Source organism: Neovison vison, chromosome 1 (genome assembly GCF_020171115.1).
Source record: "Neovison vison isolate M4711 chromosome 1, ASM_NN_V1, whole genome shotgun sequence".
In the NCBI taxonomy this organism is placed as follows: Eukaryota; Metazoa; Chordata; class Mammalia; order Carnivora; family Mustelidae; genus Neogale; species Neogale vison.
Window position 1 is genome coordinate 285,598,196 of NC_058091.1, and position 24,998 is coordinate 285,623,193.

Below are 24,998 nucleotides of genomic sequence, written 5' to 3' on the forward strand. Positions count from 1 at the left end.
ATGCTATGTTATCTCTCTTCTGTTTTGAAAATTTTCCCAGGCTCTTTCCTAACATCATAGTGTGACACTTTCTTTTTTCTCCGAGTGCTTTATGGTTGAGTCATTTGAAATAGAATGTTAAATTGTAAAATTGATCATATATATGTGTGTGTGTGTGTAAATATATATATATATATAAAACTTTTAATGCCTCCCCATCATTAAAATCTAGTCTAACTATAGAACAACCCTAAAACCAGGAAATTGGCATTGATACAACCATAGAGCTATTCACAGTTCACAAGCCCTATATGCATGTGTTTGTGTAGCTCTCTGCAATTTCATCACATGTGTAGCTCTGTGTGACCATTACCATAATTAGGATACTTAACTGGACCCACCACAAAGTTCCTTTGTCCTACCCTTTGACAGCCACATCTGCCCCAGTCCCAATCCCATGCTTAGCCCCTCACAATGACTCATCTGTTCTCCATATCTATAATTATGTCACTTCACAGACATGTTACATAAGTGGAGTCATGATTGGATCCAAAGTATGTATCCTTTTGAGATTGGCTTTTTGCACTTAACATAATTTCCTTGAGTTTCATCCAAGTTGTTGCCTGTTATCAGTAGCTCTTCCTTTGTTAGTGCTGAGTAGTGTTCCATGTCATGAGTGTACCTACTGAAAGATCATCTGGGTGGTTTCCAGTTCTTGACTATTAGAAAGATAAAAAAGAAAAAGAAAAAAAAGGTGTTGTAAGCATTCATGTACACATTTCTGCATATTTTGTAATTTCTCTGTAATATGTGTATTAAGCCTATTGTTAACATTAAAAGTAACTACCAAACTATTTTCTAGATTAACCATACCATTTTACATTCCCAGAGGCAATAAATGAATGATCTAGTTTCTCTGCACCCTCTCTAGCATTTAGGGCAGTCACTATTTTTTTTTCTAACTTTAGCTAATCTGAAGGTATGTTGTGCAATCTCCTTTAAAAAAAAAAAAGGGTTTTATTTATTCATTTGAGAAAGAGAGAGACAGAGAGAGGCAAAGGAAGAGGAAGAAGCAGGCTCCCCCCTGAGCCAGGAGTCTGACATGGGGCTCATTCTCTAATGATTAATAATAATGACAACAATGATGATTATGAGAGCATTTTTCATAGCTCCTTCTTTGAGTATAACTGGAAAACCCTGCATTTCCTTGGTCCTCAGATGATGTTGAATAGCTTTTCTGTGCTTATTTTTCATCTGTATGTTCTCTTCATTAAATGTCTATATATGTGTCTTCTGCCCATTTTTAATTGGGTTGTTTATTTATTAACATTGAATTTTGAGTTTTTTATATATTCCAAATACAAGTCCTTTTTTGTATGTGTGATTTGCAATTATTTCTCCAACTCTGTAATTTGTCTTTTCATCCTATTAAAAGAGTCTTTCGTAGCAAAAAATTTTTAACATTGATGAAGTCCAATCTAACAATTTTTCCTTTATATTTTGGTGTCAAATCTAAGAACTCTTTGCCTAATCCTAGGTCCCAAAGATTTTTCTCTCATTTTTTTCCCTAGAAATTTTATAGCTTTCTGCTTAATATTTAAGTCTATATCCATTTTTGAGATAATTTTTGTATGAAATGTGGATTTTGGTTGAAATTCATGTTTTTCCCATGGATATCCAATTGCTCCAGCACCACTGATTGGCAAGGCTATCCCTTCTCCATTGAATTGTTTTTGCTCTTTTGCCAAGAAGTAATTAGATATATAAGTGTGGACGGATATTTCTGATTTCTCTGTTCAGTTGATTGGTGTGTCTGTCCTTCCTCAAGTCCTACACTGTCTTGATGACATCGTCTTAACATCAGGAAGATTGATTCACATTATTCTTCTTTTTCAAAATTGTTTTGGCTATGCTAGGATGCATCACTTTTAAAGACAATAAAACTAACAACAGAAAGGTCAAGTCTAGCATCCATATATACAGTGACAAAAAATATCATGACATTGGTTAAAATATTTTTTGCTTTATATTATCTGAAGAAGTTTTAAAAGACTGTTACTCATTTCTAAGAATTATTGCAAGGAAATAATCAGAAAACTCTACTAAAGTGTATGCCTAGTAATACAGGAACTTTTAACGGTGGCTTCTAAGAGCTCAAATTTTGAGTCAAACTCCCAACAGATCAGAATTAGACAACTGTGGTCCACTTTTTATTGTTGGTCTGCAAACTGGTTTTTAGTGAGGCTATGACAGGATAGGGTAAAGAACTGAGAATAAACATTAACATTTTAGAGCAATTTGACAAGGTAATTTCATATCTGTTGAAACTTTTAATTAAAAAATAGAAGCTTATATATATTTTTAAAGATTTTATTTATTTGAGAGAGAGAGTGAGTGTGAGAGAGAGCATGAGTGGGGAGGAACAGAGGGAGGAGGAGAAGCAGACCCCTGCTGAGCAGCAGGGCACCCACTCAGGGCTCTATCCTGGGGAATCCAAGATCATGACCCGGGCCCAAGCCAGACTAACTGACTGAGCCACCAGACATCCCAGAAGCTTATTTATGCCTTTTTTTTTTTTTTCCTTTTCTTAGTCATTCATTTTTATTGCCATTTAATTTGTCACAAAAGTAATGACCCACTACAGATTGGAAATTTTTAAAAAATTGGTCCTTCACCACAGATCCTTCTAGAAGCAATGACTGGACCAGTGCTTCCAAGCCTACATCACTTCATAGCACAGATTTTTAAAAAGCTGATATTTGTATGGGACCCTGGGGTAGAGTCAAGGGCATTTACTTTCTTCCTAACTGGATTTGGATGAAAAAATATAACTACACCACTATTGATAAGAAAAGCATTGTTCAAAACAGGAAATAAATTAATTACTGAGCCCCATAAAATATTTTCCAATATTTTTAAAATTAGAAATTTCAACTTGTTTCTGTGAAGGTGATTCTTTGCATCAGGACATTAAAGTTGTATTTATATTTAAGGAATCTAATAGGTGTACCTTTCCTCTCTTCAACAAACAAAACCTTGACAATTTTTTGTGTGAGAGTGCTGGTGGATTTTTAATCCAAAGAGACCATTTTTATGTCAAGCATTTCAAAGTGTCCAGGATACTCTAATTTCCAGAATGATCGTACATTGTCTGAGCAGTCCTGTCTCAATTCCCTGAGGCACAGCACAAGGAAACCATCAGTGATATTACAGCAGGGATGGAATGGGACAGATGGGAGCTACACTTGTGAACAGAGCATAATAAAGCATAATATATAAACTTGCCAAACCACTAAGTTGCACACTTGAAACTAAAGGGAACATTGTATGTCAACTGTATTCTGAATTAAAAAGAGAGAACATTTCCAAACACAAAGAAGAAAAAAAAAACTATAAGGTAAAAACAGAAAACCTTGGTGGTCATTACCTGGAGCTGCCATTGGCAGGAGTCCCTGTCCCTCCACCGCATCTGGCCACATGCTGGTCTCTTCCACATGTTCCTTGACACCTGGAATCCACACGCCTTCAAGAGCTCGAGGGCAGTGGTGCTCTCGGCTGCAGGCTGCGAATGCAGACATCCAAGCTGGAGTGGACCTCCTTGATGTTTTCACTGTCATAATGACACAGCACGCACTCGGTGCACTCACCGTGCTCACAGCCCACAGGGTCAGTCACTGCCCTGCTCCGGTAAGTGCCAAGCGGGGCTGCTCAGCGTCTGAGGCAACTGAACCAAACTCCTCCCTACTCTCTCAGGCCCTGCCCAATTACTGGTGGGGCAGAAGATATCAGACCTCCTGCCCCTTGATTTTGTGTCTCTGCCCATCTGTCTGGAAGCTCCACAGACTCTTCTCCCCCTTTGTTCACCACAGTACTCAACAAACAGTGCAGGTGCCCGTCACGTAGTATGTGCTCAGTAAAGACCTGTTGAATGAATGACTCTCCATCAAAACGTGACTGGCCACACAATGCTGACCTGGCCACACAATGGGATACTGTGAAACCTCTACCTAGAATGAAGGCGTCAGTGAATAGCTCTGGGTGAAAACATTAAGTTGCTAAATAGTATGCATAATATCACCCACTCCACGTAAATTATAGATGTTTGTGTATGTACATATAGCACTACTAAAAAGAACTTTAACACTTTGAATTTGTTTTATTTTTTTGAATTCTTTCTGGTTGATTTCTCATCTTTGTTATGACTCATGGAGACACTGCCTCATAGACAAGTAACAGTGACAAGTGGGGCCTTAGAGAGATAGAACAGGAAAAGAACAGCCAGCCCAGGGCCTGAGCTTCGTTCTTCTCTTCCGTTGCTCACATTCTATCCCAACTGAGAAAATACAGGTTGTGAACACTCATGTAATGATCCATAGTTCCCAAAGACCTTCCACATATCCTAGCTCATCTCTGCCTCAAGTAAAATTATGACGTTTCTGCTTTTCCTTAAGAAAACTGTTGGTGCATTTTTCTTTCTTTTTTTTTTAATTTTTTTCCCCAATTTATTTATTTTCAGAAAAACAGTATTCATTATTTTTTCACCACACCCAGTGCTCCATGCAAGCCGTGCCCTCTATAATACCCACCACCCGGTACCCCAACCTCCCACCCCCCCGCCACTTCAAACCCCTCAGACTGTTTTTCAGAGTCCATAGTCTCTCATGGTTCACCTCCCCTTCCAATTTACCCAAATTCCCTACTCCTCTCTAACGCCCCTTGTCCTCCATGCTATTTGTTATGCTCCACAAATAAGTGAAACCATATGATAATTGACTCTCTCTGCTTGACTTATTTCACTCAGCATAATCTCTTCCAGTCCCGTCCATGTTGCTACAAAAGTTGGGTATTCATCCTTTCTGATGGAGGCATAATACTCCATAGTGTATATGGACCACAACTTCCTTATCCATTCATCCGTTGAAGGGCATCTTGGTTCTTTCCATAGTTTGGCGACTGTGGCCATTGCTGCTATAAACATTGGGGTACAGATGGCCCTTCTTTTCACGACATCTGTATCTTTGGGGTAAATACCCAGGAGTGCAATTGCAGGGTCGTAGGGAAGCTCTATTTTTAATTTCTTGAGGAATCTCCACACTGTTCTCCAAAGAGGCTGCACCAACTTGCATTCCCACCAACAAATTAATATGAGAAGAGAGAAGAACCACATGGTCCTCCCAATTGATGCAGAAAAAGCATTTGACAAAATCCAACATCCGTTCCTGATTAAAACGCTTCAAAGTATAGGGATAGAGGGAACATTCCTGAACCTCATCAAATCTATCTATGAAAGACCCACAGCAAATATCATCCTCAATGGGAAAAAGCTTGCAGCTTCCCATTGAGATCAGGAACAAGACAAGGATGCCCACTTTCACCACTCTTGTTCAACATAGTATTAGAAGTCCTAGCAACAGCAATCAGACAACAGAGAGAAATAAAAGGTATCCAAATTGGTAATGAAGAAGTCAAACTCTCTCTCTTCGCAGGTGCATTTTTCTAAAAGTCCCTTTTCTACAAAGCTTCTCTGGGAGAGCCCATTAGGGAGTCTAACCACTGGGTGTCTTGGGTATTGTGGCTACTCTGTTCTCTCCCGTCAGGCATCATAACCCAGCTAGACTCAGTGGAGCTACTCAAAAGCCTCCTCTCGTGACATGAGAAACAGCTAGGTTTCTTAGTAAGGCAGCGTATGCTCTATTACCTTATGAATTTTTTTTAATTTCTTCTCAGCATAACAGAATTCATTGTTTTTGCACCACGCCCAGTGCTCCATGTAATATGTGCCCTTCTTAATACCCATCACCTGGCTCCCCCAAACTCCCACCCCCCACCCCTTCAGAACCCTCAGATTGTTTTTCAGAATCCATAGTCTTTCATGGTTCACCTCCCCTTCCAATTTCCCTCAACTCCCTTCTCCTCTCCATCTCCCTATTTACTCCATGTTATTTGTTATGCTCCACAAATAAGTGAAATCATATGATAATTGACCCTTTCTGCTTGACTTATTTCGCTCAGCATAATCTCTTCCAGTCCCATCCATGTTGTTACAAAAGTTGGGTATCCATCCTTTCTGATGGAGGCATAATACTCCATGGTGTATATGGACCACATCTTCCTTATCCATTCGTCCATTGAAGGGCATCTTAGTTCTTTCCATAGTTTGGCGACCGTGGCCATTGCTGCTATAAACATTGGGGTACAGATGGCTCTTCTTTTCACTACATCTGTATCTTTGGGGTAAATACCCACTAGTGCAACTGCAGGGTCATAGGGAAGCTCTATTTTTAATTTCTTGAGGAATCTCCACACTGTTCTCCAAAGTGGCTGCACCAACTTGCATTCCCACCAACAGTGTAAGAGGGTTCCCCTTTCTTCACATCCTCTCCAACACACGTTGTTTCCTGTCTTGCTAATTTTGGCCATTCTAACTGGTGTAAGGTGGTATCTCAATGTGGTTTTAATTTGAATCTCCGTAAGGGCTAGTTATGATGAACATTTTTTCATGTGTTTGATAGCCATTTGTATGTCTTCATTGGAGAAGTGTCTGTTCATATCTTCTGCCCATTTTTTGATATGATTTTCTGTTTTGTGTGTGTTGAGTTTGAGAAGTTCTTTATAGATCCTGGATATCAACCTTTTGTCTGTACTGTCATTTGCAAATATCTTCTCCCATTCCGTGGGTCACCTCTTTGTTTTGTTGACTGTTTCCTTTGCTGTGCAGAAGCTTTTGATCTTGATGAAGTCCCAAAAGTTCATTTTTGCTTTTGTTTCCTTTGACTTTGGAGACATATCTTGAAAGAAGTTGCTGTGGCTGATATTGAAGAGGTTACTGCCTATGTTCTTCTCTAGGATTCTAATGGATTCCTGTCTCATGTTGAGGTTTTTTATCCATTTGGAGTTTATATTTGTGTATGGTATAAGAGAATGGTCAAGTTTCATTCTTCTACATACAGCTGTCCAATTTTTCCAGCACCATTTACTGAAGAGACTGTCTTTTTTCCACTGTATATTTTTGTATATTTTTTCCTGCTTTGTCAAAGATTATTTGACCATAGAGTTGAGGGTCCATATCTGGGCTCTCTACTCTGTTCCACTGGTCTATGTGTCTGTTTTTATGCCAGTACCTTGTGAAATTTTTACTGAAAATTTTTTTTGGCTTTTACATGCATGCTACTTTTCTTAAGTCACAATTCTATGGGGAATGAGCCAGAAATAAATTCAAGTAAGAGAAACTTACTCTTTAACTTATCCCCTTTCATTTCCCTGTGTGTACTTAAGACTCACTTCTTTGTGGTCATAGCAAAAACTCATGGCAAAAACTTGGCTAAGAAACATTTGAGGCACCTGCGTGACTCGGTTACGCATGTGACTCTTGATTTTGGCTCAGATCCTGATCTCAGGGTCGTGATCTCAGGGTCCTGAGATGGAACCCCACAGTAGGCCCTGCACTCAGCAGGGAATCTACTTCTCTCCCTCTGTCCCCTCCAAATAAATAAATGAGTCTTTAAAAAAAAGAAAGCATTCCTGCCCCACTTGACTCCCTACAAACATTGGGATATTACAGCCTAATTGGTCCTCTGTCTTCCATGCAAATAGATTCCTAGCTGCTCATGTGAAAGTGCTCCCTGACATGCACAAATGTTGCAAAAGCTTAAAGCTCATATCTTTGTAATAAATGAACTAAAAGGCAGAAATGTAAAATGACTCACCCAAGGACACACACAATGATGAAGTTTATGTAACACTCAACCTACTGTGTTCTGTTTCTCACGTATAACATTTTTGTGACCTTATAAAATGATAATAGGGTAGTTTCAGCATTCAAATAAGCTTTTCAAAGAAAGCCTTTTGAAATGAGTAATTTCCATCATATTTTCAATAGTACCAACATTTCTAACAGTAACCTTTTACAAAGTAACATTTTACAAAGTAACCCTTTTACAAAGGGAGAACACATACATTATTTAAATATCTCCCCACACCATTCCCCTGAAATTGATTTAGTGATCAATAATCGTGTTTATTTTAGACTTTTACATTTTTTAAATACAATGTTCTTTTCTGAATATAAAAGAAATTTGAGACAATTCAGGAAAGTATGAAAGTATTTTAAGTTTCCATAATTTCATCCACACAGAGCTAACCACCATGGACATTTTTAGCTTATTTTTGTCAATGGGTTCTCTGCAATTTTAGCTGATAATAGATCATGAGCATTTCTCTATATCATTAACCATTTTCTAAGCATTGACTGAAAATGCAAGTTTCTGGTAAGATTGTTATATTTCAAAGTATTTTAAAAGACAGCTATCTATGCATTTATTTGAAAATACTTTTCATCAGATTGACTCTCAATTTTATGGTATTTCTCATATGTAGAATACCCTAATTTTCATGCAGTTTAATTTAACAACTGTCTTTTTGTGCTTTTATTCAGAGAATGATCTTTTCCAAAGTTGCAAAAGGTAATATTTACATAACTTTTCTCCTAGTACTTTTTTTTGTTTGTTTGTTTATATGCCTAGAAATAGAACTGCTGAGTCATATGCTAGTTTTAATTTTTGGAGGAACCTCCATACCATTTTTCATAATGGCTGCACTAATTTAAATTCCCACCAATTGTGCAAAGGGTACCCTTATCTTGTGAATTGTATGTATGAGAATACTAGAAGTTATTATTTATGAGAGTTGCATGGGAATGGAAAGGATTGGAATAAGAATGAGAACTTTTAATTAAACTTGTTAGTTTTGAAATCATGCTTGTGTATTACATTTACAAAGAAATCAAATTTAAAGAAATCATAACAATGTGAAAGAGGAAAGGGATGAAGGGACAAAGGAATAAAAAGGAAAGAAAAATCAATCCATTTGCTTTTGTGGGTACAGTCGGCAGAAGAAAGCCAGATTATAGAAATTTTTCTCCCAACACCCAATCAAAGAGAAATTGTAAAATCTCTCAATAAAAACTCACCAGAAGCATTAGATAGGACCTAATTCTGCCTGGGGGGAAAAAAAAAAAAGGTTGTTGAGTAAAAGAACATAAGCTTCTGCTATGATTTTGTTCCCAAATCTTTTTTCTTTCCTTTCTTTTTCTTTCTTTCTTTCTTTCTTTCTTTCTTTCTTTCTTTCTTAAGATTTATTTATTTGAGAGAAAGCATGAGCAGGAAGGGCAGAGGAAGAGAAAGAGAGAAAATCCAAAGCGGACTCTGTGCTCAGCACTGAACCGGACACAGGGTTCCATCTCACAACCCTGATCATGACCTGAGCTGAAACCAAGAGTGAGGCAGTTAACCTACTGTGCCACCCACGCACCCCTGTTCCCACATTTTCCTAAAAGTAGGTCTTAAAAGAGAGAATTGCTCAGCAAAATCTTGAGAATCCACACTTTCATCTTTGTGTTTGAAAATCCAGGGGTTTGGTCAGTAGTTGTGTGCAGTTTGGGTTCCCAATCAGCACACTGTCAACCCTGGAACCCCGGGCTCCAGCAGCAGCTGAACAGGATGCCAACCCAGCACAGCCTCCTGCCTCATTACAGCGGGAATCTTTGTTGGAGATGCCGGGTCACTAGTGGCCCTCCAGGGTAGGGGAGAGAGTCAGCAACCTCACCCACGTCCTCAAGCAGCCTGGAAAAGAAGACCACTCAGATACTAATGCAATGACCACAAAGACGCAAGAAATATGACACCACCAAAGGAAAGTAGTAAAACTTCCATAGCTGACACCGAAGTAATGAAGATCTATGAACTGTCCGACTGAGAACTCAGAATAATCCCCTTAAAGAAATTCAGTTAAAAGAAGACACAGGCATATAAGAAAAGAAAATCACTGTCTTGAAGAGATTGCTACATTCTATGTTCCTTGCGACATTATTCACTATAGCCAAGTGTTAGAAGTATCCTGTTTATAAATGGAGGTTTGTCGATGGAGAGAGATGTATAATGGAATAATATTCAACCATGAGAAAGAGCAAAATCCTTCCATTTCTTACAGCATGGATAAAAGTTGAGGACATAAGCTAAATGAATTAAGTCAGAACAGAACACATATTGTATGATCTCACTTACGTGTGGAAACTAATAAAGCTGAACTCACAGAAACAGAGAATAGAATGCTGGTTGGGAGGGGTTGGGAGAAGTGGGGAGAAGTTGATCAAAGGGTCCGAACTTTCAGTTATACTATGAATAAGTTCTGGGGATCCACTATACAGCATGGTGACTATAGTTAACAATAGTGTATTGTTTGTTTAGATATTGCTGAGAGAGTAGATCTTAAGAATTCTTATTATACATAAACAAAAAATTGTAATTATATGAAGTGATAGATGTATTAACTAACATGATTGTGATAATCATTTCACAATATATACATGTATTAAATAATCATGTTGTACACTTTACACTTGCATAATTTTACTTTATCTCAATAAAAGCAGAAAAAACGAAATCAATGTAAAGGTAATAAAATAATAGAATAAGCTATAGAAATATCTTAATAAAAGTTACACTCTTGCCTATTTAATAAGAGAGTTAAAAAGAATAGGGAGAAGACAGACACTTAGGACTTATTAAAATATTATGTGGAAAGATTTAGGGTACTTGCAGTAAAGATAAGAGGAAAATATGAGGAAATTTAAAAGATGAAATGTTTGTCAATATGGAGGTGAAGAAGAGTTGAAACAAGAAAGTAAAATTGATATTCCTGAAACAGAGACATAAATAAATACAGTGGGAAAATGTACTCTGAGATATAAGGGAAGAAAATTACCTAAAATAAAGAGAAAATTTAATCTGCAATTTGAAATGACTCATTATTTTCCAAGAAATGTGGATGCAAAATAATCAATATTGTGGCACATATGTGGCTCATGTATTAAAATATAAGGATAAAAAAAAATCTTCAAGCATCTAAACAAACTAAGCAATCCACCTGTAAAAAGATTAAAAAGAAGCCTGGCAGGGTGCCTGGGTGGCTCAGTGTGTTAAAGCCTCTGCCTTGGGCTCAGGTCATGATGCCAGGGTCCTGGGATCCAGCCCCACATCAGGCTCTCTGCTCAGCAGGGAGCCTGCTTCCTCCCTGCCCCCTCCCCCGCCTCTCTCTGCCTGCCCCTCTGCCTACTTGTGATCTCTGTCTGTCAAATAAATAAAAAGAAAAAGAAAAAGAAAAAAGAAGCCTGGTCTCAGCCAGGCACTGTTCTAAGTGTTTTAAAACTACTATCATGATGGTATTTAGCTTAACACCACAATGGAATCATGACTATTAACCATAGAAATCAGGGAAGGAAATCTACTATCTCATGATTTTACCTAGAAAAATCATAATTCAAATATAGAAGAGTTCAACAATTTCAAATAAGAGAGGTTGAGGAATGTAATACTAGAGCCCATCTTCAAAAATTGTTCTGTGGATAAAATTAGAATAATCAAGAGATGAATTAAAATAACATACTCAAAAATGGAGAAGCTTTGGGAAAACATCTGATGATAATCATTGACTACTTGAATGTATGACAAGTTCCTTACCTTTTATAACAGGGAGTCAATTTTTCAGAAAATTGAAAGAAGAAAATAAGGAAAAAATTGAATATTACATTTCTATATTTACATAATTATTTCCTCATCCCTTGAGTTGAAGAAGCATTGATCGCAATGGTTTTCAGCATTCCTTTCACTTCAAATACAGTTTCCTTATTTTTTTTCCATTAGGTTCAAGTACATTTAAACTAAAATGTTATTAAAATTGTACATATAGAATTATCAAAGTATTACAAAATTAATACTATCTGTGGGGCTGGAATATATGTACTACACGTATTTGTTACCCTCCCTCTACATCTTCACTTTGGTCTGTTTCTCCCTGCACAGACAATATTGGTAGTGACGCTCACCAAATGCTGATTCTGGTTATTTTACGGTGGTGGTGTTTGGAGTCTTTTTTACATCTTCTTTAAACTTTTTTTTTGGAGTTGCTTGTATTTTCCATAAAGTACTCTTGTTTTTTAATAAAAATAATGAGATCATAGCATACAATAAAAAAAAAAAAGGAAAGATATCATCTTGATACATGCCAGAAGCCTTTGGGTAGTTGACCACATTTTAAAAGAAAATATTAAACGATGCAACAGATAGCATTGTTGCAATGAAAGAGTCAGTTTCTTGGTTTCTCTGAAAACCATAAAATATCTGTAACTAAAAATAACCACTTGGTCTGATGTTGTTCATGTTTCTGAGATGGTAAAGTAAGATTTTCTAGCTAGTCCGTGAGGACTCCCGTAAGCTTACGGAACTGGGAGTTTGGGTTGGAGGATATCCCTATGTTTGCTTTTGAGTGGAATCATGAAAGTATGGATTTCAAAACAAAATTTTGGGGTTACCAAATCCCATTTCAGAGATGGGGTAAAGAAAAGCTTAAAGACCTTAGTGATTTTCACTGAAAGATTCACAACTAAGGGAACTGAGAGACCAGATCTAAGACGTGTCTTCTAAAATCCGCCGAATTTAGCCACACAGCCACATTGCATATTTGATTTTTTTCATACAATGGAGATGAATGTTTCACCAAATAAAAATATTATATTATCTGAGTATATAAAAATAATTGTACTTGTGTTCTTTTAGGTTACCTGTAATTAAAACAAAGCTTCAAAAGTCTTTAAGACAAAAATTCATAGTAAAGAAACTCCTGGTTGATCAGTCAACAGAATTAATATCTGGGTCTTGCATAGCTGGTGACTTCCTTGGGTTTTGTTTGTTTGTATCTTGTAAATTTCCTATAATTACATTTATTATTTCAGAATATTAAAGGAAAATACAATGTTTCAAGAATCAGGACATAAGATTTTTTTTTTTTTAAGAACCTAGCAATTTCATCCCTTAGTTTCATTAAAGAAGTCTCTTTTTCCAGCTAAGATAATGTGGCCATCCTTTCTTCACAAAAACTGTTTGAAATCCAGAAAATAATGGGGAGAAAAGTAACTTTTCAAAGAGACTGTTTAAAGTGTACCAAGGGTCCTGGAGCAGCAGCAGGGACCAGCAGGAGAGGAAATGGGTCATCATGTTTGGGGACATCAACTCACGAGCCTGAGTCACCGCTCAAGGCCTCCCATAAAGCAGCTGGAGCTGCTGTCACCGATTCACTTTTTTCCAGTATGAGCGGAGGAATATTCATCTGTTTCTGTGGTGATGTAGGCTTTCACAATATCCTCTGGCCAAAGAAATGTAACCACAGCCATCATGACTTCAGACTCCAACTATTTCAGCAGCAGCAATAACAGCAAAAACACAGCAGCAGCCAATTCCCAAATAAACTCATGTGAATGCTTCATATTAGTTAATTGTCAGGGGGATTTTTATGGGAAACCATATCAAGAATGTTGCAGAGCTTCCTAGGATGCTGTTTTTCCTTGCTTGGATCTGAAAAAGAAATGGAATGCCAGGGCAGTAGAATTTATTTGTTGGGGATAGAAATGTGAGGCGTCTAAGCGTCGTAGTCTTTGGCTTTGGTTCTCATTAATCCCATGACTGGTTGGTGAGTCACCTGACCTCCAGGCATCTGGACTCTTCCCTCCTCACCTATTTACCCCACCCCTAGGCCCAAGTTAGCCAAAGGGAATGATGTACCCCATAAATACTTCTCAGACTCTTTTCTTCTGTGACATTCACAGCAGATGACTTTCACATATGTGACACTTTCCCATTAGCCTGTCTATCTTTTGACATCAAAGAAAATCTGATGGGAAATAAAGCAAATAATGCTACAGACAGACCAAATCACAGATGAAATAGACCACGGGTCATGCTGAATTCTCAGTGTATTAGCCAGCACTCCACCCCTTCTCACCCACTGAAGAAAACACATCAGAATGACGGAGAAAAGTATTATAGGGATAAATTTGGACCACACTAATTTATATGCCAATAAATTAAGGCTAATCTTCTTAAGGTACAATGGGTTTCTACAGATCAGTGGGGAGAACTAACAGTTCTTCTAAAAAGAGCAAAAAAAAAGCAAATGTATTTTATAAAAGTAGAGCTATACATGTCTGAAAAAGACATTACAAGGCCCTCGAAATAGCCCAACCACTTAAATCAAAATTGCTGGAAGAACAATTTATTAAAATGTTTAATATTTAATAATATACATAGCTGTCTAGGACGTGAGTTAACAGAAACTCCTGTGTGAAAATGTTATTGATGCAGACTTTAGAAAGATTTTGACAATATATGTCAAATTTTTTGTGCATGTCTCTTTTGACCCAACAATTCATCATATAAATGCACTTGCTGAATTGTTTGTATTGCATCATATTTTTAGCAAGAATGCAGGTAGCTGTAGGCTAATGAAAGAAGAATCAAGACTGGATTTGGTACACCTAAATTTAAGTTTCAGCTCATCTTACTAACTACAGAAACGAGCAAGCCACTTAAACTTCTGTGATTCTCAGTATCATTTTGTAGTTTCTCATGGTATTCACCTTAGTTATTTACAAAAAGTGAATGGGAGTGGATAGATGAAATCTCTTTAGAAATTCCAAATTATCGATAATGTTTTTACCAACAGCACTGCAACCAAAATTTTGTGGTTGCAGTTGCATCTTACTTTGTGAAAATAATCAAATACATATAGCCTTTAAAATGAAGGCAGAAAGGATTCATATCCTCACCAAAAGAATTTGCTCAAGAATTTGCTCCTGGGTTGCTCCATATAAATCATGTTAATCATATGTTTCAATGACAATACCCTATAATAAAACATCAGTTTAAACAGAATTTATGGCATACATGTCAAGTAGAAAAATATTTATTTACATTTTTATATACATACACACACACATAAATCTTTGTGATTTTTAAATATAATATGAAAACAGGACTCCAAAATAAAATGTTTTTCTGCCAGATTCCTGAGCAGAAAAACAGTACTCTCCTGTTGCAGGAACAAAATTCAGGTGGATTACTTTATATCAGTACCACTGTGTTGATCTTTGGAGATGAAGACTGGAGAGCTATGAGAAAAATATCAGAAAGGAAGAACCTACCCAGAGCCTGTGTGTGATTAGAGTGAATCATCCTGAGAACACGGTTTCTCCAAGCATATCTTAGTTCAAAAGCAAAATCAACCCTGAAAGGAGATTTGTGGATTTCTTTGAGATTCTGTATATTTTAAAGCTGATTAGATCACCCAAAAAGACACCTGGACCACACTAACCAACAAAGTAGAAACTTAATATGGTTCCACCTAACAGAGATTGTCCCTGACACAAACTCAACTTGCTGATTTGTAGTTGGAACAGCATTTTCCAACTCTGTTCTGTGGAATGCTGGGTTGGAGAACATTCCTTCCAGGAAATATAAAACAAATACTACATACCTACACACAGTCACAGTGCTCTAAGATTAGAAGTGTTTGGGAAGCTAAGCATGTTGTCAGTTCCCTCTCGAGGGTTCCTGATGCTCATTGGCTTGTAAAAGTGATGAATGTTCTTATTGTAAAGAAAAGTGGGAAGATGTAACCTACACCTTCCCAGTCTTCTGTAATCTAAATTCTTTTGTGCTCAACACATCTGCTAAATTTCCAGAAAGCACTGTGTAGGATATCATTTTGGGAGATACTGCCATGGGAATGGAAAACGTGGTTGCAGAAACAATATTTTGAAGTGGTCGGCATGTGATGCTTGAAAATAAGGCTTTAAAATACATTTTGTAGGTGGGGTCCCTGGGTGGCTCAGTGGGTTAAAGCCTCTGCCTTCGGTTTGTGTCATGATCTCAAGGTCCTGGGATCAAGCCCCGCATCAAGCTCTCTGCTCATCAGGAAGCCTGCTTCCTCCTCTCTCTCTGCCTGCTCTCTGCCTACTTGTGATCTCTGTCTGTCAAACAAATAAATAAAACCTTTAAAAACAAATAAATAAATAAAAGAAATTTCATCTAGAATTGAGAGTCATAAAAATACTTATCTTCATGAACTGACTTTTTTTTTTACTTTTAGCAGATAATGTAACATAGAAAATAAAAAATGTGGACTAACGATTTATTGTATTTATTGTGCACTCTATGCCAGGCACTGTTCTTGATAACAAGGATATAGCAGTGAACACGGTAGACAACTAGACAACATCCTCTACCCTCATGTATCCAATTTCTAGGACCTAAGTTACTATGGTGCTTTAAGAAGGCTGACTGATTAAGAAGCTACATGACTAAGGATAGTCTAAGTTATTTGTGGACCTTCCACGAGTGAAGTGACTTAAGAGTTTCCCCGGTACGTGTCTTCACTTTTTGCTTGCCTTTGGTCCATTTTATTCAGCACTTAGAAAATTATAGTAAAACACAAAACATAACATTAATTTACCATCTTAACCACTCTTAAGTGTACATTTCAATAGTAAGTACATTCACACGGCTGCGCAACCTAGCCCCAGAATTCTTTACATCTTGCAAAAGAATTTTTTTCTATTTTGTATACATTATATTTCCAGATACTTCAGAAGAATGAAAAAAAATAGGATAGGTCTTGGGTAATTTGTAAGTACACAGTAATATATGAAAATCAAAAGCCTTTTGGTATCAAATATAATATAATCAGATTGAACATAATAATTTAAAACTGGGAGTGGGGAGGGGGCTCCTTCTCTCCCCTAAACATCTTTCTCTGCAGCATTTACTTAGCAATTCCCTGTTCAGATGAATGGTTTATCGTGAAGCTTTGACCTACAACATGAGTGGGTCTGAAGGAGCTTGGGAATACACCCGGGATGGTCAAGCTCTAATTTACAGCCAACATTATGATTTAGAGGTAGGGTAAAATATCAGCTACCACATCAGTAATTCCAAGTTGCTTCTTTTAGAGTAACAGCACTATAAATAAGAAACCAGCCATGCTGATCTTATCTCTCTAACCACGCATTCACTGCAAACCACAGATTACTCGAAGCCTAGGAAAGCATATACTCTTGCTGCGATTCAATATATTCTACAAACTGACCAAGTTCCTTTTTTTTTTTGAAGTCACCTTAGCTATCACACTTTTACCAGGACCTTGAGAAATAATGGCAAGTCTATTGTTATCTACACTTAACAAAGTTAATTTACTTACTGTTTGAAAAAAATTTTTAATTTAATTATTTCTCAGCAACCCAAACAATTTGTCTACTTTTCCAAACAGCTTATGAGGTAGTGATCAAATTTCATATGAAGATGAACAAAATTATGGTACGTAAAAGTTTACTGAGTAAACTCAGCTGAAATCAAAGTCTCTCTTGTATCATTAACTTGCTGGGTGAATTTACTCATATCCTGGACTACTATTCAGCAGACACTTACCAGTAAGGCACTACTGGTATTCTTTCTGAATAATTGTACCCTCCATTCTGAGTGACCTATGACTTTGTTACTTTGGTGTTTTAATCACTTTGAATGTCATTACTGCTTGTGATTTACAACCTCTCAATGTCCCTGTTTGTATCTCTAAGTTAATTAGCTCAATAGTTGGTTGTGGGTAATTATCTGCCTATTTATTTGATTGTTTGCTTTTCTAGAACAGGAATTCACAAGCAATTCATTTGTATGTCTGTACCATCATCATCCTCCATAGATCTGAAGATATTAATAAAACCAAATGTAGCTCCTTCCTTCAATAAGTGGAAAACCCCTCTTTATATGACTACAATATTTGAAGATTTGAAAATTCTATTTGTTTTTTTTAATATTACATTTGTTTAAATCTGTTCCAGAAATGATTTATTTCAAGTTTCATTGTAAGCAGTCCAAGCTTTCACTAGCGGTGGATGCTGCAGGATTTCATACGATATTAACTTATTTCACCATGTTTGAGTTACTCAAGTAAAGTAATTCTTTTAATACGACAGGGTGCAACTTTTCATCCTGTCTGAAAGATCTTTCCCTGAATTACTTTGTATTACAAAATCATCTTCAAACAGACAACCACAGACATTTGAAATTTCAGGAGTTCAAAAGCTTTATTCATGTAAGTGCTAGAAAGTTCTTACATTCCAACTCATTTCCAGTTCCCAGGCTTACTGAATTACTGACTCATGCTGACTCATGGATGGGTCTTATCCCTGGATGCTTCTTATTTATAACCTGAACCAAAGTCTCATGTAATTTCTTTAACAGAATTTAAAGAAAATAAAACACACAGAGAAAAATATACTGTGTGCAGCTGCGACTGGTATTTTGAGTTCTGTACCTCACTTCGCAGGAGGATCTCAAATGAGGTTGGAAAATGCCATAAAATATATGACAGCTGTTAAGGAAACTGGTCCCTCAACTATCATCGTACTATCTTATATCTTATATAGGATATAAGTACTATCATACTTCTTATATAGGAAAATTGGTCACATACGTCAGTTCAACTGAACCACGTAATGGCCACATTTTGAATGTAGAATATACTTCTACTGTCAGCAGTCTGGAAGTTGTTATTCTCGGGGGTCATTCCAGTTACAGCCCCTCTTAACTATTTTCTGGATGTCAAAAACGGCCTGACAAGTGTCCCTTTTGACCTCTACCCATGAGTTTGAATTAACCCACATTCTGAGACTGGCTATGACCCAATGTAAAAAGCGTGCATGTACCTCTTGCCTAACCGGGTATGTGGTTCAGTGTCAGGGGTCACCTTGGCTGTAGGATGGGTCAAGAGCTATCATTCAGTCACCTTCATTTCCAGCCCCTGGTCCTCAGGTCTTTACTGGAGCCACCTTCTACCATCCTGCTAATTCTACTGCCTATTTAATTGCTGAATGCCAAAATCACCAATTCAGTCTCTAGACCTTGGCAAAAAATAAAAGAAAAAGAAAGAAAGAAAAAAGCAGTGATGGTTTAGTTTCTTAGGAGACTGAGAAAGTGGACAAGAACTTAAGGTTTATTTGGACGAGTCTCTACATTTTCAGTTGAACCTCTCCTTTATTAGCAAGTTTAGTGAAGGAGGAAGATTTGCCGTGCCCATCTGTTCTTTGTGGTGTTATCAGAAGATAAAAACTAAACTAGTGCATGGACACATAATTAATTTTTAGACATTGTATACCTTAAGCAGAAATAAAACAGCCAGAGCTGTAGAAGTATGGAATGAGTACTTTAGCAAGAAATTTCTTATCTCTTGTGGTATTCAATCACTGGCCAACATGAATAGTCAGGAAAGACTGATGATTCAATAATCATTTCTCAGTCTTCATCATTTTTGATGTATCAGCAGTATTTGACACAGCTGATCACAATCATCTATTTCCTGGATTATTGCAATAGTCTCCTAACTGATGTCTCTATTTCAAGCACACTCTTCGGTCAGTAAGAACCCACAGCAATTGTACAGAACCTTGCCACCGGCTAGAGATTGAACCGGTGATTAGGTAGAAGGGTAAATGAAGGAAAACATTGAAATTAAAAGGATGGCAGAAAGAGCCTTATAAAAAGATCTGGGTACTAGAGGCGGGGAGCAAAGAGGTTCAATAATAAACCTTTTCCCATTTGTACCTGGGATCATCGCTAACTATAAACATAAGTGCCTCTTATCTACCCATTATTCTAACTCCTCATGTATGTGCCCATTAAAATGTACTGTAGTTCAATCAATTGTTTCTGAAAATGAGCCCACAGTAATTACTTGCCTGGGACTCCATACAACCTATGGGTGACCCTGATTGAAATCCCACACCAATCCATAGAATGGAACATCTTTTCATGGTTTTCCTACAGGATGTGCCTTTGGCATGCTCTGTACTGCCAGTACTTGCCCCGATACCAGACACACCATGTGAAAATTTTGCATTTGCTCTTCCTGAATAACTCTTGCTCCAGATATCTATAGGTGTCACCCCTCACCTTCTTCAGCCATATTTAGGAGTCATTCTCAAGGTAAACCTTCCCTCCATCATCCTATGTATGAATGCGACCATCTCCATTCTCTGTATCGCTTCCCCTGACTGTCTTCTTTCTTTGGAGCCCTTGTGGCCATTTCACATATTCACTTACTTGTTTGTTGTTTATACCTCCCTATGAGAATGTAAGTAAGGCTCAACTGCTCATTCACAACTCTGTCCCTAGTTATTGAAGAATATATTTGTTCAGTGAATGAAAGAATATTGGATGAATGTGTGAATGAATGATGACTGCACCTTACTTTGAAGTTTCCCTTCGACTCCATAATCCTTCATAAATCCCCATTTATAAAATCCAGTGTATATATTGATCTGCTTCTACAAAGAGATCAAATTAAAATGAATAACAAGTTAGTTATATTAAAGTTACAAGTATTTTAAAAATTTTTTTAAAAATTCAATTTAATTAACATATAGTGACTTTTAGTTTCAGAGGTAGAATTTAGAGATTCATCAGTTGCATATAACACCCAGTGCTCATTATATCAAGTACCCTCCTTAATGTCCATCACCCAGATACTCCATCCCCCCATCCACCTCTCTCCTTTGACCCTCAGTTTTTCTTAGAGTTAAGAGTCTCTTATGGTTTGTCTCTCTCTCTATTTTCATCTTATTTTGTTTTTCCTTCTCTTCCCCTATGTTCATCTGTTTTGTTTCTTAAATTCCACATATGAGTGAAATCATGATATTTATCTCAAAATAATTTCAATAAAAATTTTACAGAAGGTGATTTTCTGGTCTTCCATTTTGTACAGGATCATTAATGTTCTCCCCATGATCTTAAAACAGTTGATGGAAGCATTCAATTCCAAAACTATCTGTCCATTGCTTTTTGTCTTATTTTAGCACAATATAAAATTTGATTTTTTTTGTAACTTCTTGGACTTATTTTGAGTAAGTCAACTTCTTCTACATTCTTTTTTCTTTGAATTGCATCCAGTTTAGGCTGGTTTTCCACTCCCTTACTATGGTCCTGAATATTCTTTCTCTAACTTGTATTGTTTTGTGGTTGCCATATCTACAAATCATTTTTCTATTGTGATAATTTCACAATAATGCTCAATAACATTTTCTATGAAGGATATTTGAGAGAACCTACAATGATATGCAATGTATATAAAACCTGCTAAACACTTTCTCATTAAAAGGTAAATAGCTACCAAAAATCACTTTATTTGATTCCTTCCTATCCGATTGAGAGCATAAAGTGATATTTGCAATTCCTATGACTATTTTTTAAAAAGTATTTCAGGGATGCCTGGGTGGCTCAGTTGGTTGAGCGGCTGCCTTTGGCTCAGGTCATGATTCCAGCGTCCTGGGATTGAGTCCCACATCAGGCTCCTTGCTGGGCGGGGAGCCTGCTTCTTCCTCTGCCTCTGCTGCCATTCTGCCTGCCTGTGCTCTCTCTCTCTCTCTCTTTCTCTCTCTCTCTCTGACAAATAAATAAATAAAATCTTTTAAAAAAATAAAAAAATAAAAAGTATTTCAGAGTGGTGGTTTACATGAAAGGTATTAATGTCCTCCAAGCACATTTGATTGTCATCTTTTTTCTCCCTTAACATGGCTGGGACTGGCATAAATCAATTCTAAGAAACACACTATGACTTTTATTTATTTATTTTTTTTTTTGAAGACTAATGTTAGCAACAAAATATGATTTCAGACTGATTTTGGAACTCAGGCTTACAAAGAGGAAGTAAACTCTCCAGCAGAAATGAACATTTAACTTTTCTGCCTTTCCAACAATGCATTAATAAAGACAACTTTCTAAATAGTGTCAGTCAGTAAAATTTGAACTCTAAACCTTTTAGGAGTGATGATTCAGCCCCATCAGGACTGGTTCTCAGTTAAACTAATGGTCACTCTGAGGACAAATTGACTATATCAAGGCAAAGCTCTGTGATTTTCCATCCAGAATCTATGGAATTTGATCATTTATTCCTAATTATATTATTTTTATGACCTACCCACTTAAAACTTAGATTAATAAACTCAGATCTAAAAAATTAGAAAATTGGAAGGTCAATTATCTGTTTTTACACATAGCTACTAGTAATAACCTCAGCTACCACTTTGATATAACAGTCAAGTCAGACTACCTTGCCACTTAGCTGTCATGTAACCTTGGGTAAATTTCTCACTGTTATTTGTGATATTATGGGTGTTATTACTATCATTCTTTTTGTTATTAGAATACTGATAATCCTTTCTATACAATGTTAACCAAATGATAATTAAAACTATGTGCTTCTGGGGAGTAACATGAGCTCTTCAAAAGCAAATAGTAATAATTTTGTAAAAACCCACAGTGATTTTGGTAAACAAAAGAGTAAAGAAGTATAAATAACTGCCCAGCAAGGCCAAGATGAATTCAGAGTTCTAGAGAACCAGAGCAGCATGAAAAAAATCATGGCCCAGGTATTAGGCAGGTTTTAGTGGCAGTGAGCACCAAAGGTGATTAGAGGTGAGAGCACCAAAGGCATATTTGAAAGCACCATTTTGCTGAGTAATTCCAGAATAATAATGAAGTTAATTTCTAAAACCAAACATGAAATATGTAATTTAAGGGAAAACATTTGATGTTTAAGCTGTGTTAAAGAAAATATTTAATAATTTCATGAAATCATGATGTCTGGAGGTTTTCTGGGTAGTTTAGCTAACCTAGTCTCATTCACTTCTTATCTTTAAAAGGAACTGAAAGCTATGTGTTGATTTCATCAATAACTAAAGAGTAGAGTCTCCAAAGTGTTTTTTTTTTCTTTTACTGATAAAGGAATATAGAAGAAAATACCCCAATACATTTATTTGCAAGTTAATATCAATAAGTTTTCAATGAAAGTTTAATTAGCTGATTAATTGGTAGATTAAAGGTAATTAGTAGATTATAAATAATGAATTTAAAAAACTATTTAATACTTATAAATGTATCCACTAGAGTCTAAATACCATGGTGATTTGATACTCAATATTATCTATTTACAAATGCATAAACTATCTCTTCAGTAGTCTTAAAACTTATATCTGCCTTTTTTCCATCATGAGCTAATTTTCACTCTAGTTTCCACATAGTTTTATCCCAATGTAATAAAATTTCACACTTGAAAGTCTTGTGCTAATCACTCATTCATTTATTTTAGAAAAATATGTACATATTAAAGTTAAAATTGTTAAATTCTCTGACCCATAAGTCTCTAAGTGATAGAAACTTTTGTGTTGAAAAGTCATTACAATGATTATTAGTCCACAATTGATCAAAATGATGCAAATATTACACATGTTGAAAAAAATTATTAATCATAAAAAGCATTTTTGGAAATGTATCCATTGTTAATGTGTACTTGTTTGTTCACCAGTGAGTTAATATAATGAATAGTATATTTTTTGCTAGGTTAGACAGCATAAATTCAATTTCTATTTTTTGCTTTTATAGATGTAAGTGCTGAGAAACTATGTTCACACAGTAAGGAAATAAAAACGCAAAGAGTTTTCCTAGTGCACTGTCATTCAATTCTTTAAGTTCCATCCTAGTTTTACGGCAAAACCCACATAGTAATCTTCCACCAGATTTTTTTTTTTTTTTTTTTTGACAAAGAGAGCACATAAGTAGGCAGAGAGGCAGGCAGAGAGAGAGGAGGGGAAGCAGGCTCCTTGCTGAGCAGAGAGCCCAATGTGGGGCTCGATCCCATGACCCTGGGATCATGATCTGAGCTGAAGGCAGAGACCTAACCCACTGAGCCACCCAGGTGCCCCTATTTTTAATGATCTATTGCCTAGCATTTTTATTATGTCTTCCTTTCATGTTTTTGAAAATAAAGAATTGAAAACCACCAGACTTGCAAAAAGGATTTCATACCTATTTGTTAGTTACTCATTTTCTCATTACCATCACCTCTATTTGAAATTATCTCTTTGTTTGGTGCCACAAAAGTTTTAATACCCAGGAGCATATGCAAAAGTTAAGATTGAATATTACTAGTAAAAGGTATGACATTGTTGTGCAAATGTGAGAGAAGAGTGAGTTTGAAGGGGATCTTTGGGCTCCAGATGAGTTCTCAAGAAGACTTACTTTAAAAATTAAAATTTGGGAGTCAGTGTCAAAGATCTAGTAATTGATTCCTTGGAATTAATCTTTCAGATTTATTATTCTTCCCTTCTTACCACATTATTCTTCCCTTCTTTTTTTAAAGATTTTATTTATTTATTTATTTATTTATTTGACAGAGAAAGAGAGCTAGAGAGGGAACACAAGCAAAGGGAGTGGGAGAAGCAGGCTCCGTGCTCCCGAGGGAGCCCGATGCAGAGCTGGATCCCAGGACCCTGGGATCATGACCTGAGCTGAAGGCAAACACTTAACGACTGAGCCACCCAGGCCCCCCTTATTCTTCCCTTCTTATATACTCTAGGGATACATATACCCTAGTTTGAAGAATGCTGTTTTTTTGAAAATCTCTGAAAATACTGATGAGTGTTTAAAATAGGGCGGAAGTCCCTAAAAATAAACCTTGGATTAGGAGGAGAATGAATAAAGTACATTTTATGGAAATTGTCGTTTGTTTGTTTGTTTAGATAGAGAGGTGCAAAGTTGCTCTTGAAATTCCCACTTAAACCAGGATATCTTAGCACCCAACAGATCTCTTTTATATTGTAATTGCTCAGTATATTCTACCCATACTCAGTTTCTGACCTGTATTTTACTATGTCACACCAGATGTAGTACAGCTTTCTTTTCTCAAATCCAGACATACATAATAGATGGCTACAAAAAATATCATGCTTCATTTCATGCTTGTTATTTTCTCCAACTCAACAAAATGATCGTGTGTGCATGTATGTGTGCACACTCGTGTCTGTGTTTCAGAGCTTGGGGGAGTGTAATTACAAAATCTTTATAAGATATGCATCTAACTTGTTGCACTAACCTATCCCTGTATAAAACTATGCAGTCTCACATTGACTACAGTATTTAGCTTATCTTTGGTTATACTTAGAAACTATTAAATTGTACACTTTAAATAAGTGAATTGTTTGATATGTGATTACATATCAATAAAGCTCTGATCATTAAAAAAAGGCAGTATTTGGAACTGAATTCTCAATAGAATAGGGACCATTAATACAGGGACAGGCATAC